This window comes from Nomascus leucogenys, chromosome 3 (genome assembly GCF_006542625.1).
Source record: "Nomascus leucogenys isolate Asia chromosome 3, Asia_NLE_v1, whole genome shotgun sequence".
Taxonomy (NCBI): Eukaryota; Metazoa; Chordata; class Mammalia; order Primates; family Hylobatidae; genus Nomascus; species Nomascus leucogenys.
Window position 1 is genome coordinate 39,686,380 of NC_044383.1, and position 16,146 is coordinate 39,702,525.

The 16,146-nt window shown below is 39.8% G+C and overlaps 1 pseudogene; it reads left to right on the forward strand.

Annotated features, from left to right (window-relative positions):
• Window positions 1–14,892: 14,892 nt before the first annotated feature.
• LOC100598502 lies at window positions 14,893–15,543 on the forward strand (annotated as a pseudogene).
• Window positions 15,544–16,146: the final 603 nt, after the last annotated feature.

Sequence of the window (16,146 nt, forward strand, 5' to 3'; positions counted from 1 at the left end):
AATAGGGAATCCTTTCCCCATTTCTTGTTTTTGTCAGGTTTGTCAAAGATCAGATAGTTGTAGATATGCGGCATCATTTCTGAGGGCTCTGTTCTGTTCCATTGATCTATGTCTCTGTTGTGGTACCAGTACCATGCTGTTTTGGTTACTGTAGCCTTGTAGTATAGTTTGAAGTCAGGTAGCGTGATGCCTCCAGCTTTGTTCTTTTGGCTTAGTATTGACTTGGCAATGCGGGCTCTTTTTTGGTTCCATATGAACTTTAAAGTAGTTTTTTCCAATTCTATGAAGAAAGTCATCGGTAGCTTGATGGGGATGGCATTGAATCTATAAATTACCTTGGGCAGTATGGCCATTTTCACGATCTTGATTCTTCCAACCCATGAGCATGGAATGTTCTTCCATTTGTTTGTATCCTCTTTTATTTCATTGAGCAGTGGTTTGTAGTTCTCCTTGAAGAGGTCCTTCACATCCCTGGTAAGTTGGATTCCTAGGTATTTTATTCTCTTTGAAGCAATTGTGAATGGGAGTTCACTCATGATTTGGCTCTCTGTTTGTCTGTGATTGGTGTACAAGAATGCTTGTGATTTTTGTACATTGATTTTGTATCCTGAGACTTTGCTGAAGTTGCTAATCAGCTTAAGGAGATTTTGGGCTGAGACAATGGGGTTTTCTAGATATACAATCATGTCATCTGCAAACAGGGACAATTTGACTTCGTCTTTTCCTCATTGAATACCCTTTATTTCCTTCTCCTGCCTGATTGCCCTGGCCAGAACTTCCAGCACTATGGTGAATAGGAGTGGTGAGAGAAGGCATCCCTGTCTTGTGCCAGTTTTCAAAGGGAATGCTTCCAGTTTTTGCCCATTCAGTATGATATTGGCTGTGGGTTTGTCATAGATAGCTCTTATTATTTCAAGATACGTCCCATCAATACCTAATTTATTGAGAGTTTTTAGCATGAAGGGTTGTTGAATTTTGTCAAAGGCCTTTTCTGCATCTGTTGAGATAATCATTTGGTTTTTGTCTTTGGTTCTGTTTATATGCTGGATTACATTTATTGATTTGCGTATGTTGAACCAGCCTTGCATCCCAGGGATGAAGCCCACTTGATCATGGTGTATAAGCTTTTTGATGTGCTGCTGGATTCGGTTTGCCAGTATTTTATTGAGGATTTTTGCATCAATGTTCATCAAGGATATTGGTCTGAAATTCTCTTTTTTGGTTATGTCTCTGCCAGGCTTTGGTATCAGGATGATGCTGGCTTCACAAAATGTGTTAGGGAGGATTCCCTCTTTTTCTATCGATTGGAATAGTTTCAGAAGGAATGGTACCAGTTCCTCCTTGTACCTCTGGTAGAATTCGGCTGTGAATCCATCAGGTCCTGGACTCTTTTTGGTTGGTAAGCTATTGATTATTGCCACAATTTCAGAACCTGTTATTGGTCTATTCAGAGATTCAACTTCTTCCTGGTTTAGTCTTGGGAGAGTGTATTTGTCGAGGAATTTATCCATTTCTTCTAGATTTTCTAGTTTATTTGCGTAGAGGTGTTTGTAGTATTCTCTGATGGTAGATTGTATTTCTGTGGGATCAGTGATGATATCCCCTTTTTCATTTTTTATTGCATCTATTTGATTCTTCTCTCTTTTCTTCTTTATTAGTCTTGCTAGTGGTCTATCAATTTTGATCTTTTCAGAAAACGAGCTCCTGGATTCATTAATTTTTTGAAGGGTTTTTTGTGTCTCTATTTCCTTCAGTTCTGCTCTGATTTTAGTTATTTCTTGCCTTCTGCTAGCTTTTGAATGTGTTTGCTCTTGTTTTTCTAGTTCTTTTAATTGTGATGTTAGGGTGTCAATTTTGGATCTTTCCTGCTTTCTCTTGTGGGCATTTAGTGCTATAAATTTCCCTCTACACACTGCTTTGAATGTGTCCCAGAGATTCTGGTATGTTGTGTCTTTGTTCTCATTGATTTCAAAGAACATCTTTATTTCTGCCCTCATTTCGTTATGTACCCAATAGTCATTCAGGAGCAGGTTGTTCAGTTTCCATGTAGTTGAGTGGTTTTGAGTGAGTTTCTTAATCCTGAGTTCTAGTTTGATTGCACTGTGGTCTGAGAGACAGTTTGTTATAATTTCTGTTCTTTTACATTTGCTGAGGAGAGCTTTACTTCCAACTATGTGGTCAATTTTGGAATAGGTGTGGTGTGGTGCTGAAAAAAATGTATATTCTGTTGATTTGGGGTGGAGAGTTCTGTAGATGTCTATTAGGTCCACTTTGTGCAGAGCTGAGTTCAATTCCTGGATATCTTTGTTAACTTTCTGTCTCGTTGATCTGTCTAATGCTGACAGTGGGGTGTTAAAATCTCCCATTATTATTGTGTGGGAGTTTAAGTCCCTTTGTAGGTCACTCAGGACTTGCTTTATGAATCTGGGTGCTCCTGTATTGGGTGCATATATATTTAGGATAGTTAGCTCTTCTTGTTGAATTGATCCCTTTACCATTATGTAATGGCCTTCTTTGTCTCTTTTGGTTGTTGTTGGTTTAAAGTCTATTTTATCAGAGACTAGGATTGCAACCCCTGCCTTTTTTTGTTTTCCATTTGCTTGATAGATCTTCCTCCATCCCTTTATTTTGAGTCTATGTGTGTCTCTGCACGTGAGATGGGTTTCCTGAATACAGCACACTGATGGGTCCTGACTCCTTATCCAGTTTGCCAGTCTGTGTCTTTTAATTGGAGCATTTAGCCCATTTACATTTAACGTTAATATTGTTATGTGTGAATCTGATCCTGCCATTATGATGTTAGTTGGTTATTTTGCTCGTTAGTTGATGCAGTTTCTTCCTATTTTCGATGGTCTTTACAATTTGGCATGTTTTTGCAGTGGCTGGTACCGGTTGTTCCTTTCCATGTTTAGTGCTTCCTTCAGGAGCTCTTTTAGGGCAGGCCTGGTGGTGACAAAATCACTCAGCATTTGCTTGTCTGTAAAGTATTTTATTTCTCCTTCACTTATGAAGCTTAGTTTGGCTGGATATGAAATTCTGGGTTGAAAATTCTTTTCTTTAAGAATGTTGAATATCAGCCCCCACTCTATTCTGGCTTGTAGAGTTTCTGCCGAGAGATCAGCTGTTAGTCTGATGGGCTTCCCTTTGTGGGTAACCCGACCTTTCTCTCTGGCTGCCCTTAACATTTTTTCTTTCATTTCAACTTTGGTGAATCTGACAATTATGTGTCTTGGAGTTGCTCTTCTTGAGGAGTATCTTTGTGGCATTCTCTGTATTTCCTGAATCTGAATGTTGGCCTGCCTTGCTAGATTGGGGAAGTTCTCCTGGATGATATCTTGCAGAGTGTTTTCCAACTTGGTTCCATTCTCCCCGTCATTTTCAGATACACCAATCAGACATAGGTTTGGTCTTTTCACATAGTCCCAAATTTCTTGGAGGCTTTGTTCATTTCTTTTTATTCTTTTTTCTCTAAACATCCCTTCTCGCTTCATTTCATTCATTTCATCTTCCATCAGCGATACCCTTTCTTCCAGTTGATCACATCTACTACCGAGGCTTCTGCAATCTTCGCGTAGTTCTCCATACTTGGCTTTCAGCTCCATCAGCTCCTTTACATCGTTCTCTCCATTGGTTATTCTAGTTATCCATACTTCTAATTTTTTTTCAAAGTTTTTAACTTCTTTGCTATTGTTTTGAATTTCCTCCCCTAGCTCGGAGTAATTTGATCTTCCGAAGCCTTCTTCTCTCAACTCGTCAAAGTCATCCTCCATCCAGCTTTGTTCCGTTGCTGGTGAGGAACTGCATTCCTTTGGAGGAGGAGAAGTGCTCTGCTTTTTAGAGTTTCCAGTTTTTCTGCTCTGTTTTTTCCCCATCTTTGTGGTTTTATCTACTTTTGGTCTTTGATGATGGTGATATACAGATGGGTTTTTGGTGTGGATGTCCTTTCTGTTTGTTAGTTTTCCTTCTACCAGACAGGACCCTCAGCTGCAGGTCTGTTGGAGTTTACTAGAGGTCCACTCCAGACCCTGTTTGGCTGGGTGTCAGCAGCAGTGGCTGCAGAACAGCAGATTTTCGTGAGACCACAAATTCAGCTGTCTGATAGTTCCTCTGGAAGTTTTGTCTCAGAGGAGTACCCGGCCGAGTGAGGTGTCAGTCTGTCCCTACCAGGGGGTGCCTCCCACTTAGGCTGCACGGGGGTGAGGGACCCACTTTAGGAGGCAGTCTGTCAGTTCTCAGATCTCCAGCTGTGTTCTGGGAGAACCACTACTCTCTTCAAAGCTGTCAGTCAGACAGGGACATTTAAGTCTGTGGAGATTCCTGCTGAATTTTTGTTTGTCTGTGCCCTGCCCCCAGAGCTGGAGCCTACAGAGGCAGGCAGGCCTCCTTGAGCTGTGGTGGGCTCCACCCAGTTCGAGCTTCCTGGCTGCTTTGTTTACCTAAGCAAGCCTGGGCAATGGCGGGCACCCCTCCCCCAGCCTCACTGCGGCCTTGCAGTTTGATCTCAGACTGCTGTGCTAGCAATCAGCGAGACTCCGTGGGCATAGGACCCTCCGAGCCAGGTGCAGGACACAATCTCCTAGTGTGCCGTTTTCCAGGCCCTTTGGAAAAGCGCAGTATTAGGGTGGGACTGACCTGATTTTCCAGGTGCTGTCTGTTACCCCTTTCTTTGACTAGGAAAGGGAACTCCCTGACCCCTTGTGCTTCCCGAGTGAGGCAATGCCTCGCCCTGCTTTGGCTCGCGCACAGTGCGCTTCACCGACTGTCCTGCACCCACTGTTTGGCACTCCCTAGTGAGATGAAACCGGTACCTCAAACAGAAATGCAGAAATCACCCGTCTTCTGTGTCGCTCAGGCTGGGAGCTGTAGACCGGAGCTGTTCCTATTCGACCATCTTGGCTCCACCCCTGTAATAGGTTTTGTTGTCGTTGTTTTAGATAGGGAAATTTCAGGGAAGGATAGTGAGGGTGGTAGATCATGATTATAAAGCAAGAACCAGGAAGCTTCCTCAAATATCTGGAAAGTCAAGTGCAGTTTCACAATTGCATCCTAAGATTTCCATGTGGAAAGGGTTTGAAGAGGCCCCTCCTCTTAAATGGTGAAGATTGTGGCTAGGAAGTGTGGTAAAGAAGAAAGAAGTGTGATGATTTGAGAAGGAAGTACCCTGACTGCTCCACTTTCAACACTTTCAACACCATCCTCGAAAAGGGAGAAGAAGAAGAAGAAGAGGAGAAAATGGGTACTACACCAGTGTTGACCAGGGTGACTAAAGGTGGTGAGATGATTTCATACGTGCAGTTTATTCCTTTTAATTCCCGTCCCCTCCACTGCTGACCTTCATATATAAATGGTATCAGTTATACTCATTCTCCCATTTAGCTGACAGCCATGCTGACATAAAAGGCAACCAATGAGAAAAGTGCAGACCAAGCTGGCCTGTAATCCCAGCACTTCGGGAGGCTGAAGAGGGCAGATCACTTGAGGTCAGGAGTTCGAGACCAGCCTGGCCAACATGGCGAGACCCCGTCTCTACTAAAAATACAAAAATTAGCCAGGTGTAATGGCGGGTGCCTATAATCCTAGCTACTCAGGAGGCTGAGGCAGGAGAATCACTTGAACCCAGGAGGCGGAGGTTGCAGTGAGCCGAGATCACACTGTTGCACTATATCCTGGGCAACATGAGCGAGACTGTCTCCAAAAAAAAAAAGTGCAGACCAGACTAGAAGTCAGAAGACATGGCTGTCCTGAAGCTCCACCCAGCAGAGGTGTGGGGCCCTTAAGGTCTCTCTTGAACATTGTTATTTCAGGTCTTTGATGGTGATAATGATATTGAGCTGGTGACAGATAGATCTCCATAATGTGCAGGATGGGCCAGAAATCCCGACTGTAGAGGAGACTAGTTCAGAGCCTACTGAAGTGACCCAGATGAGATTCTGACCCCAGGTAGAGAAGGCAAGGAGGAAAGATGGATTTTGAGGTGGCTAGGAGATGGAATGTGCAGAACTCGTTGACTAGATGTGAAAGAGCATTGTTTCTGTTTGCAAAATTGTGCAGTGTTCCAGCACACACTCTTCTGCTTCCAAAGTGATTCGATCTTCCAGTGAGAACAGGAGCTCCCACTGTGATGCCAGGTAGCCACAGCAAGGATGGCACTTCCATAGTTCTGGTGTCAAGAAGGAAGATGAAAATGGAGAAGAGGTGGGTTTTACCTGTCCCTGCTAACCACTGAAAGTCCAAGATCCTCACTATCCCCGTGGCAACAGGTGGAGACTTCCAGGAGGAGTCAGCCTCCTGGTTTCCACTGGTCTTTGCATGTCAGGGATGTTCCTAAGTGAGACGTTTGTCAGTCAGAAACTGTCTTTCATAACAGACTGATACCTTGGTACTGATTTGAAGGACTGCTTTTTTTTTCCCAAAAAATTCATGGATTCTTACCTTTTAAACTAATGCAACTTATGACTTGGGAAATGGCAGTTTGTTCCAAACAGCCCTAATGTTTTGTTTTGGGAAAAATCAGTACTGTGGAACATTAGATCATATTTCTAAATAATCTTGGTTGTAAATGAAAGAGGGGACCAGCAAAAGAGAGATCATTTAGGATAAATGTAGGATAGAACACTGGGGAGGCAAAATAAACTGTTCAAATAAGTAGGAGCTGACTCTGAAAATGTAACAGAAAAAAATGCCAGGAATGGCTCCTCAAAAAATTAGACATAGTTACTATATAATCCACCAATTCTACTTCTGGATATATATTCCCAGATGAAGTGAAAGCTGGAAATTGAACAGATATTTGTACATTCATTTTCATATTAGTATTCACAACTGCCAAAAGCTGGAAACAACTCAAATGTGCGTCAGTGGATGAACAGATAAGCAAAATGTAGTATAAAGCATACAGTGGAATATTACTCAGTCTTAAGAAATGAAGTTCTGACATGCTACAACATGGATGAACCTTGAAGACATTATGCTAAGTAAATAAACTGAACATAAAAGGACAAATATTGTATGATTCTATTTATTAGCAGGGCCTAGCATAGTCAAATTCATGAGACAGAAAGTAGAATGATGGTTCCCAGGGTCTGGGATGTGGAGGGAATGGGAATTATTGTTTAAAGGGTATGGCATTTCGGTTTAGGATGGTGAAAGAGTTCAGTGGATGGATGGTGGTGAGGGTTGTTCAGCCATGTGAATGCACTTAATGCCACTGAGTTGTATATTTAAAATGGTTAACATGGTAAATTTTATGTATATTTTATTAAAATTTTTAAGGGGTTAAAAATGCCAGGGAAAACAGTTCTGAGAGTTTGAACTTTAATCTCTGTAGACAGTTTAAAGCCCTTATCAGATTTTTGAAGTTTCTTTGAAGTCCTGTGTTCCATCTTAAAAAAGGCATGACAATTTTCCATTCTGGTCCCTAACATATTTATCTTTATCTTCATACCATTTTTCATGTAATGCATTCAGCTAGTGTTGTTTGAGTGCCCACTTTGGACCACTTACAGTTCTTGGTAGTGGTGGAGTGGGGAAAAAAAGACAAGGCTGAGGACATGATCGGGATGGGGAGGGGGATGATGGAGAAATGAAGAAATGATGCTAGCATTACCTAGCATCCTGCAAAATCCATGAGCCAGGAGTGTGGCACTCGTTTAGTTCCCGGCTTTCTGTTCTCTCCTGTTGGATAGATTGGGCTGGAAGTCAGGATGCTCCCTTTCAAGGAGCTCTGACGATGGGGCCAGGACATTCTCCAGTTCTTCCTTGCTTTCCTACTCTCTGATCTGTTCCCATGCTGCAAAAGGCAGCTTCTGTATAAATGATTTCTGACACCCCAGGGAACTTGTATTTTTCTATGAGAACTTTCTGTTTGTAGATTATCTGAGAGTCAGGATCACTGAGCTTTAGACTTGGCCCTGGGTGTTGCTACAGAATTCACATTAACCCCAGATTTGTCATGACTTGGGATTTGGATTGCACTCAACTCTCATTTTGATAATTACCGTTTATGAAAGAATCAAAATGTGCCAGGCACTATTGAGCTCATCAGCTCATTTAATACTCAGGAGAGCTTTATCCAGCAGTTTTGCTTAATAGTTAAGAGCAGGACTCTGGAATCAGAATGCCCAAAGTCCATTCCTGGTTGTACCACTTACCAGCCTTGTGACTTCCGACACATGACAGCCCATTGCTCTGAGCCTCTGTTTTCCCACCTAAAAAATAGAATAATAATAGTATCTAGCTGTTGTGAGGATAAAATGAGATAATACTTATAGAGTACCTGACAGTAAGTACTCTTTTTTAAACAGTATGCATTTTATCATCCTCATTTTATAGATGAGAAAATTGAGGCTCAGAGATGTTAAAGCAGTTGCCCAAAGTCAAACTGATAGTGAAGGGCACAGATAGGATTGAAACCCAGGATCATCAGACGCCTAGGTGGGTGGTCCTGACGACTCTGCTCTATTGTTTGCCCGGAGAGCTGAATTGCCAGGATTGGTGGTTTCTGAGAGGACCTCATTAGAGCATAGTTTCTTTCACTCGACGTTCTCATTTGAATGCTGAGACCATTGCGATGGCAATACTCGATGACGACTTTCCACCCTACCGTGTGATGTGCAGTAGGCTTATGGTGTCTCTCTAGCATCTTAATTTTCCTAGAGTAAAATGCTATGAAATAAATAAGAAAAACAATTTTTATAATGCTATTAACAGAAGCCAACCTCTGTCCTGATCTGCTATAAGAGCAGTCGTACTCCAGTGTCTACAGCTCTGATCTCTTCCTAACTCAATTCTGCTGTCCAAAGTATGGGTCTCAGCTGGGTCCCACAGGGGATGGAGGCTGTTCATAGGCAATTTGCAACGTGAATACCTACATATAACTCAGACCTAATGTTAGTCCTTTCCTGAATCATCTGCATGCCTCAGGCACTCTGTTAATCTCCCTCTTCTCCTTGCTCCCTGCTCCATTTCTCTGTACCCATTACTGGATGTTCTTCCAACTCCTGATTTCTGTCGAACAAAAAGGGCAAACGTTAATTTCTACTAAGATGAGACCTCAAGGAGGAAGAAGGCTTAAGCCAAGTGTCAGTGAGCAGAGAATTCCAATACCAAACTGCAAAGCATTATTTACCCTACAGACAAACATATGTACACACACACACACACACACACACACACACACACAGTGCTTGGCTACCACAACCCAATAAGAGAAGCCAGTTCTAGTCTGCTAAAACAGCAGCAATTTCACCTTCAGTGGTAGTAAGGATAGAAAGCACTCAAGAGGTTCCATTTACATAGAAAGCCATGTATATTTGCTTTGTATATTTGTATATTAGCTGGGACTACAGGCACGTGCCACCACATCTGGCTAATTTTTCAATTTTTTGTAGAGACAAGGTCTCACTATATTGCCCCAAGCCCGTCTCAAACTCCTGGCCTCAAGCAATCCTTCCACTTCAGCCTCCTAAAGGTGCTGGGCATGAGCCACTGTGACTGGCCCCAAGCCCAAGTTCTTAACCATTACTGCCCGAAAACAACAAATGCTTTTAGGCAATCCTAGTTTGCCAAGGTCAATATTTCCTGCAGCCTCTATAGTGTGTGTGTATTCATATTTGTAATACATTTAGATAAAATGTATGATAATTGTAACAATAGATTGCTTAAAGGATAGAGAGGAGGAAATAGGTTATAAGTTTCTTTAAATATATGCATTGTTAGTGTTTTGTTTAGGACAGTCAATTACCTCATAAGGAGATTAAAAAATGAGGAGAAAAATCTTTTACGTATACTCAAATGTTTACCACTTCTTCCAAAATGTGTAACAAATTATTGCTGACTGTAGTCACCCTTTTGTGCTATCACATACAAAATCATATTCATTGTATCTAAGTATATTTTTGTACCTACTCACCATCCCCTTTTCTTACCCCTGCCCCTACTACCCTTCCCAGCTTCTGGTAACCATCCTCCTACTCTCTGTCTCCGTGAGTTCAATTGTTTTAAATTTAGCTCCCACAAATGAGTGAGAACATGTGAAGTTTGTCTTTCTGTGCCTGGCTTATTTCACTTAACACAATGTCCTCCAGTTCCATCCATGTCATTGCAAATGACAGAATCTTATTCTTTTTTATGACTGAAAAGTATTCCACTGTGTATATGTACCACATTTTGTTTATCCATTCATTTGTTGATGGGCACTTAGGTTGATTCCAAATCCTGGCTATTGTGAATAGTGCTGCAATAAACATGGGAGTATAGATATCTCTTTGATATATTAATTTTCTTTCTTTTGGGTATATATTAGCAGTGGGGTTGATGGATCATATGGTAGTTCTATCTTAGTTTGTTGAGGAACCTCGTACTGTTTTTATAGTAGCTGTATTAATTTACATTCCCACCGATATTGTATGAGGATTTCTCTTTCTCCACATCTTCACCCACATTCATTATTGCCTGTCTTTTTGATAAAAAAATATTTTAACTGGGGTAAGATGATATTTCATAGTAGGTTTAGTTTGCACTTCTGTGATGATCAGTGATTTTGAGCACATTTTCATATACCTGTTTGCCATTTGATGTCTTCTTTCGAGAAATGTCTGTTCAGATCTTAAGCTCATTTTAAAATCAGACTGTTAAATTTGTTTTGTTTCCTATTAAGTTGTTTGAGCTCCTTATATATTTGGGTTATTAATCCCTTGCCAGATGGGTAGTTTACAAATATTTCCGCCCATTCTGTGGGTCGTCTCTTCACTTTGATGATTGTTTCCTTTGTTGTGCAGAAGCTTTTTAATGTGATCCTCTTTGTCCTTCGTTGCTTTGGCAGCCTGTGCTTTTGGGGTACTGCTCAAGAAATTTCTGCCCAGACCAAGGTCCTGGAGAGTTTCTCCAAAGTTTTATTTTAGTAGTTTCATAGTTTTGGGTATTAAATTTAAGTCTTTATCCATTTTGATTTAATCCATTTTGATTTTATTTTTCTATATGGTGAGAGATAGGGGTCTAGTTTCATTCTTCTGTGTATTTATTGCATCATTTATTGGAGAGACTGTCTTTTCCCCATTGAATGTTTTTGGCAACTTTGTCAAAAATGAGTTCACTGTAGATGTATGGACTTATTTCTGGGTTCTCTATTCTGTTCCATTGATGTATGTGTCCGTTTTAATGCAAGTACCATGCCATTTTGGTTACTATAGCTCTGTAGTATAACTTGAAGTCAGGTAATATGATTCCTCTAGTTCTGTTCTTTTTGTTCAAGATGGCTTTGGCTATTCTGGGTTTTTTGTGGTTCCATATACATTTTAGGATTGTTTTTTCTATATCTGTAAAGAATGTCATTGGTATTTTGATAGGGATTATATTGAATCTGTAGACTGCTTAGGATAGTATGGACATTTTAGTAGTATTGATTTGTTTAATCCATGAACATGGAATACCTTTCTGTTTTTATTGTGCCCTGTTTAATTTCTTGCATCAATTTTTTATAGTTTTCATTGTAGAGATCTTTCACTTCTTTGGTTAAGTTTGTTCCTAAGTATTTTATTTGTAGCTGGTGTAAATGGAATTACTTTCTCAATTTCTTTTTCAGACTGTTGCTGTTGGCATATAGAAATGCTACTGATTTTTGGCCGGGCATGGTGGCTCGCACCTGTAATCCCAGCACTTTGGAAGGCTGAGGTGAGTGGATCACGAGGTCAGGAAATCGAGACCATCCCGGCTAACACAGTGAAACCCCATCTCTACTAAAAAAAAAATACAAAAAAATTAGCCAGGCATGGTGGCGGGCTACTTGGAAGCCTGAGGCAGGGGAATGGTGTGAACCCAGGAGTTGGAGTTTGCAGTGAGCCGAGATCACGCCACTGCACTCCAGCCTGGGGGACAGAGCGAGACTCCATCTCAGAAAAAAAAAGAAAAAGAAATGCTACTGATTTTTGTACGTTGATTTTGTATCCTATAACTTCACTGAATTTGTTTGTCAGCTCTAATAGTTTTTTGGTGGTGTCTTTAGTTTCTTTAAACATAGGGTTATATCATTTGCAAACAAAGATAATTTGACTTCTTCCTTTTCAATTTTCATGCCCTCTATTTCTTTCTCTTGTCTGATTGCTCTAGCTAGGACTTTCAGTCCTATGTTGAATAACAGTGGCGATAGTTAACATCCATTTGTTTCCAGGAATTTTTCACTTTTCTTCTTAATTTCTTCATTGGCCCACTGGTCATTCAGGAGCACATTGTTTAATTTCCATGTGTTTGTAGAGTTTCCAAGTTCTTCTTGTTATTGATTTCTAGTTTTAGTCCATTGTGGTCAGAGAAGATATTTTATATGATTTTGGTTTTTTTTTTTTTTAATGTTTTAAGACTTTAGGCTGGATGTGGTAGCTCACGCCTGTAATGCTAGCACTTTTGGAGGCCAAGGCAGGTGGGCCACTTGAGTCCAGAGTTTGAGGCCAGCCTGGGAAACATGGTAAAACTGTGTTTCTACAACAAATTACAAAAAATTAGCTGGGCATAGTGGCATGTGATTGTAGTCCCAGCTACCCAGGAGGCTGAGGTGGAAAGATCACCTGAGCCTGGGAGGTCAAGGCTACAGTGAGCCATTACAGTGAGCCATGGTCACACCACTGCACTCCAGCCTGGGCAACAGAGTAAGACCCTGTCTGAATCAATCAATCAATCAATCAATCAATATTGGCTTTACATATCTAGGTACTCCAGCGTTGAGTGTATTTCTATTTATAATTGTTATATCCTGTTGTTGAATTGATCCTTTTTCCATTATATAATGACCATCTTTGTTTGTATTTATAGTTTTTGTCTTGAAATGTATTTTATCTGATATAGGTATAGCTACTCCTGCTCTTGTTTTGATTTTCATTTGCATGGAATATCTTTTTCCATCCCTTTATTTTCAGTCTATGTGTGTCTTTATAGGTAAAGTGTGTTTTTTTTGTAGGCAACAGATCACTGGGTCTTGTTTTGTTTTGTGTTTTTAACCCATGTAGCCAGTCTATGTCTTTAGTTTGGAGAGTTTAGTTCATTTACATTCAATGTTATTAATGATAAGTAAAGACTTACTCCTACCATTTCGTTATTTGTTTTCTGGTTGTTTTGTGGTCTTCTCTTCCTTCTTTCCTTCCTGTCTTCCTTTTTTTGGAAGTGATTTTTTTCTGGAGGTATGTTTTGATTTTTTCTTTTATTTTTTTGTGTAACTGTTGTAGATATTTGATTTGAGGTTACCATGAGGCTTGCAAATAACATCTTGTAACTCATTATTTTAAGCTGATGACAACTTAACTCTGATTGCAAAATTGAACAAAGAAGCTAACAAACAAGCAAGGAGAAAACTAATACAAATTCAATACTTTAACTTCATCTCCTCTCAAGTTTTTGTTGTTTCTGTTTATATCTTATTATACTCTCTGTCTTAAAAATTTGTTGCAGTTATTATTCTTGATAGGTTCATCTTTTTTAGTCTTCCTATTCAAGATATAAGTAGTTTGCACACCACAATTACACTGTTACAATATTCTTTATTTGTTTGTATACTTGTTGTTACTTACCAGTAAGTTTTGTACCTTCAGATGATTTCTTATTGCTCACTAATGTCCCCTTCTTTCAGATTGAATTCCCGTTAGCATTTCTTACAGGACAGGTCTGGTGTTTAAAAAAAAATCACTCAATTTTTGTTAGTCTGATAAAGTCTTTATTTCTCCTCCACGTTTGAAAGATATTTTCTCTGGAGATAATATTCCAGGATAAAAGGGTTTTTTTCAGCACTTTAAATATATCATACTACTCTTCTGGCCTGTAAGGTTTCCACTGAAAAATTTGCTGCCAGACATACTGGAGCTGCCTTATATGTTACTTATTTCTTTTGTCTTGGTGCTTTTAGGATCTTTTCTTTATCCTTGACCTTTGGAAATTTGATTATTAAATGACTTGAGGTAGTCTTATTTGGGTTAAATTTGCTTGGTGTTGTATAATCTTCTCGTACTTGAATATTGACATCTTTCTCTAGGTTTGGAAAGTTCTTTGTTATTATCTCTTTGAATAAACTACCCTATTCTCTCTCTCTACCACCTCTTTAAGGCCAATAATTTAGATTTTTCCTTTTGAGGCTATTTTCTAGGCCATGTAAGCATGCTTCATTATTTTTTAATTCTTTTTTCTTTTGACTTCACTGACTCTGTATTTTCAAATAGCCTGTCTTCAAGCTCACTAATTCTTTCTTCTGCTTGATCGGTTTTGCTGTTGAGAGATTCTAATGCATTCTTCAGTTTATCAGTTGCATTGACTAGCTCCAGAATTTCTGCCTGATAATTATTTCTGCTTTTTAATTATTTCAATCTCTTCATTAAATTTATCTGATAGGATTCTGAATTTCTTCTTTGTTTTATCTTGGATTTCGTTGAGCTTCCTCAAAACAGCTATTTTGAATTCTCTGTCAGAAAGGTTACCTATCTCTGTCACTCTGAAATTTGCCACTGCTGCCTTATTCAGTTTGTTTGGTGAGGTCATATGTTCCTGGATGGTACTAATGCTTGTGAATGTTTGTCAATGGCTAGGTATTAAATAATCATTTATTTTTTTCCAATCCTTGCAATCTAGGCTTGTTTATACTCTTCCTTCCTGAGAAAGCTTTCCAAGTATTCAAAAGGAGTTGAGTGTTATAATCTAAGTCTTTGGTCACTGTCTGGCAACTTTTTATCATTAGTTGTCATCAATATGTGTTGATATAATTTGTAGTTTTCTCTGTTTTTATTCTGCCTGAGGATCATTGAGATTCTTGGATCTCCGGATTGGTACTTTTCATCGAATGTAGAAAATTAGGAGCAGCAATGCCTCCCTAGTCTCACAGATGCCACTACCGCTCCCACCCCTTTACTCCTCAGTTGTGCAATGGGCACCTGCAACAATGAGAATGACTACCTCTTTAATGTTATCCTTATTGGAGATTCTGGTGTTGGAAAGAATAATCTCCTGTTTTGATTTACTCAAAATGAGTTTAATCTGGAAAGCAAGAGCACCATTGGAGTAGTTTGCAACAAGAAGCATCCAGATTGATAGGAAAACAATAAAGGCACAGATGTGGGACAGAGCAGGGCAAGAGTAATACCAAGCTATAACATTAGCATATTATCATGGAGATGTAGGTGCCTTATTGGTTTAAGACATTGCTAAACATCTCACATATGAAAATACAGAATGATTGCTGAAAGAACTGAGCAATTACACTGATAGTAACATTGTTGTCATGTTATCATGGACAAATAAGAGTGATTTACATCATCTCAGGGAAGTTCCTAGAGTTGAAGCAAGAGCTTTGGCAGAAAAAATGATTTGTCATTCATTGAGACATCTGCTCTAGACTCTACAAATGTAGAAGCTACTTTTCAGGCAATTCTAACAGAGATACCTCACATTGTTTCTCAGAGGCAAATGTCAGACAGAGCCGAAAATGACATGTCCCCAAGCAATAATGTGGTTCCTATGAATGTTCCACCAATCACTGAAAACAAACCAAAGGTGCAGGGCTGTCAGAACATCTAAGGCATTTCTCTTCTCCCCTGGAAGGCAATGTGTAGCACATTTCTCAAGTCTGATATTTAAATACTGAGGAGAACAAAAACCACCCAGTAACAGGCCCTGGAGACAAATACTCCTTGTGGGAGGAATTTAGAAGGGAGCAAAGACCACCTGTTGACCACAAAACAGGCAAAACTCCTTATCTGAAGAATTTAGAAGTAATTAAACTTCCCTAGTATCCAAAGTTGGCATCTGGTTCCAGGCCTCTTTTCAACTTAAAGTTTGTCAGTAACTAGATGTTCTATGCATCTCCAGAATGCCATGTCAAAAGTCATTGTGCAATCCTTGCTGACATTAAGGCACAAAAATTACTATAAATGTAATCATTTATTATGACCTATGTGGCTAGTATGGTCCCAATTACCGTCAAGCTCCTGCCTTAAAGTTCATAACTACTCCTAAGGAAAAGTCCACCACGGTGCACTCCGTCCTCTCACTGAGGTTTCTTTCTTTCTAATAGTGCTTTCCTTTTTCAAACCTATACTGTTGTCAGTAAATTCTTACCAACCCGTGAGTCAACCACTTCTAGATGCTGGGGCTCTGATACCTCGCCTGGCAAATATTTTT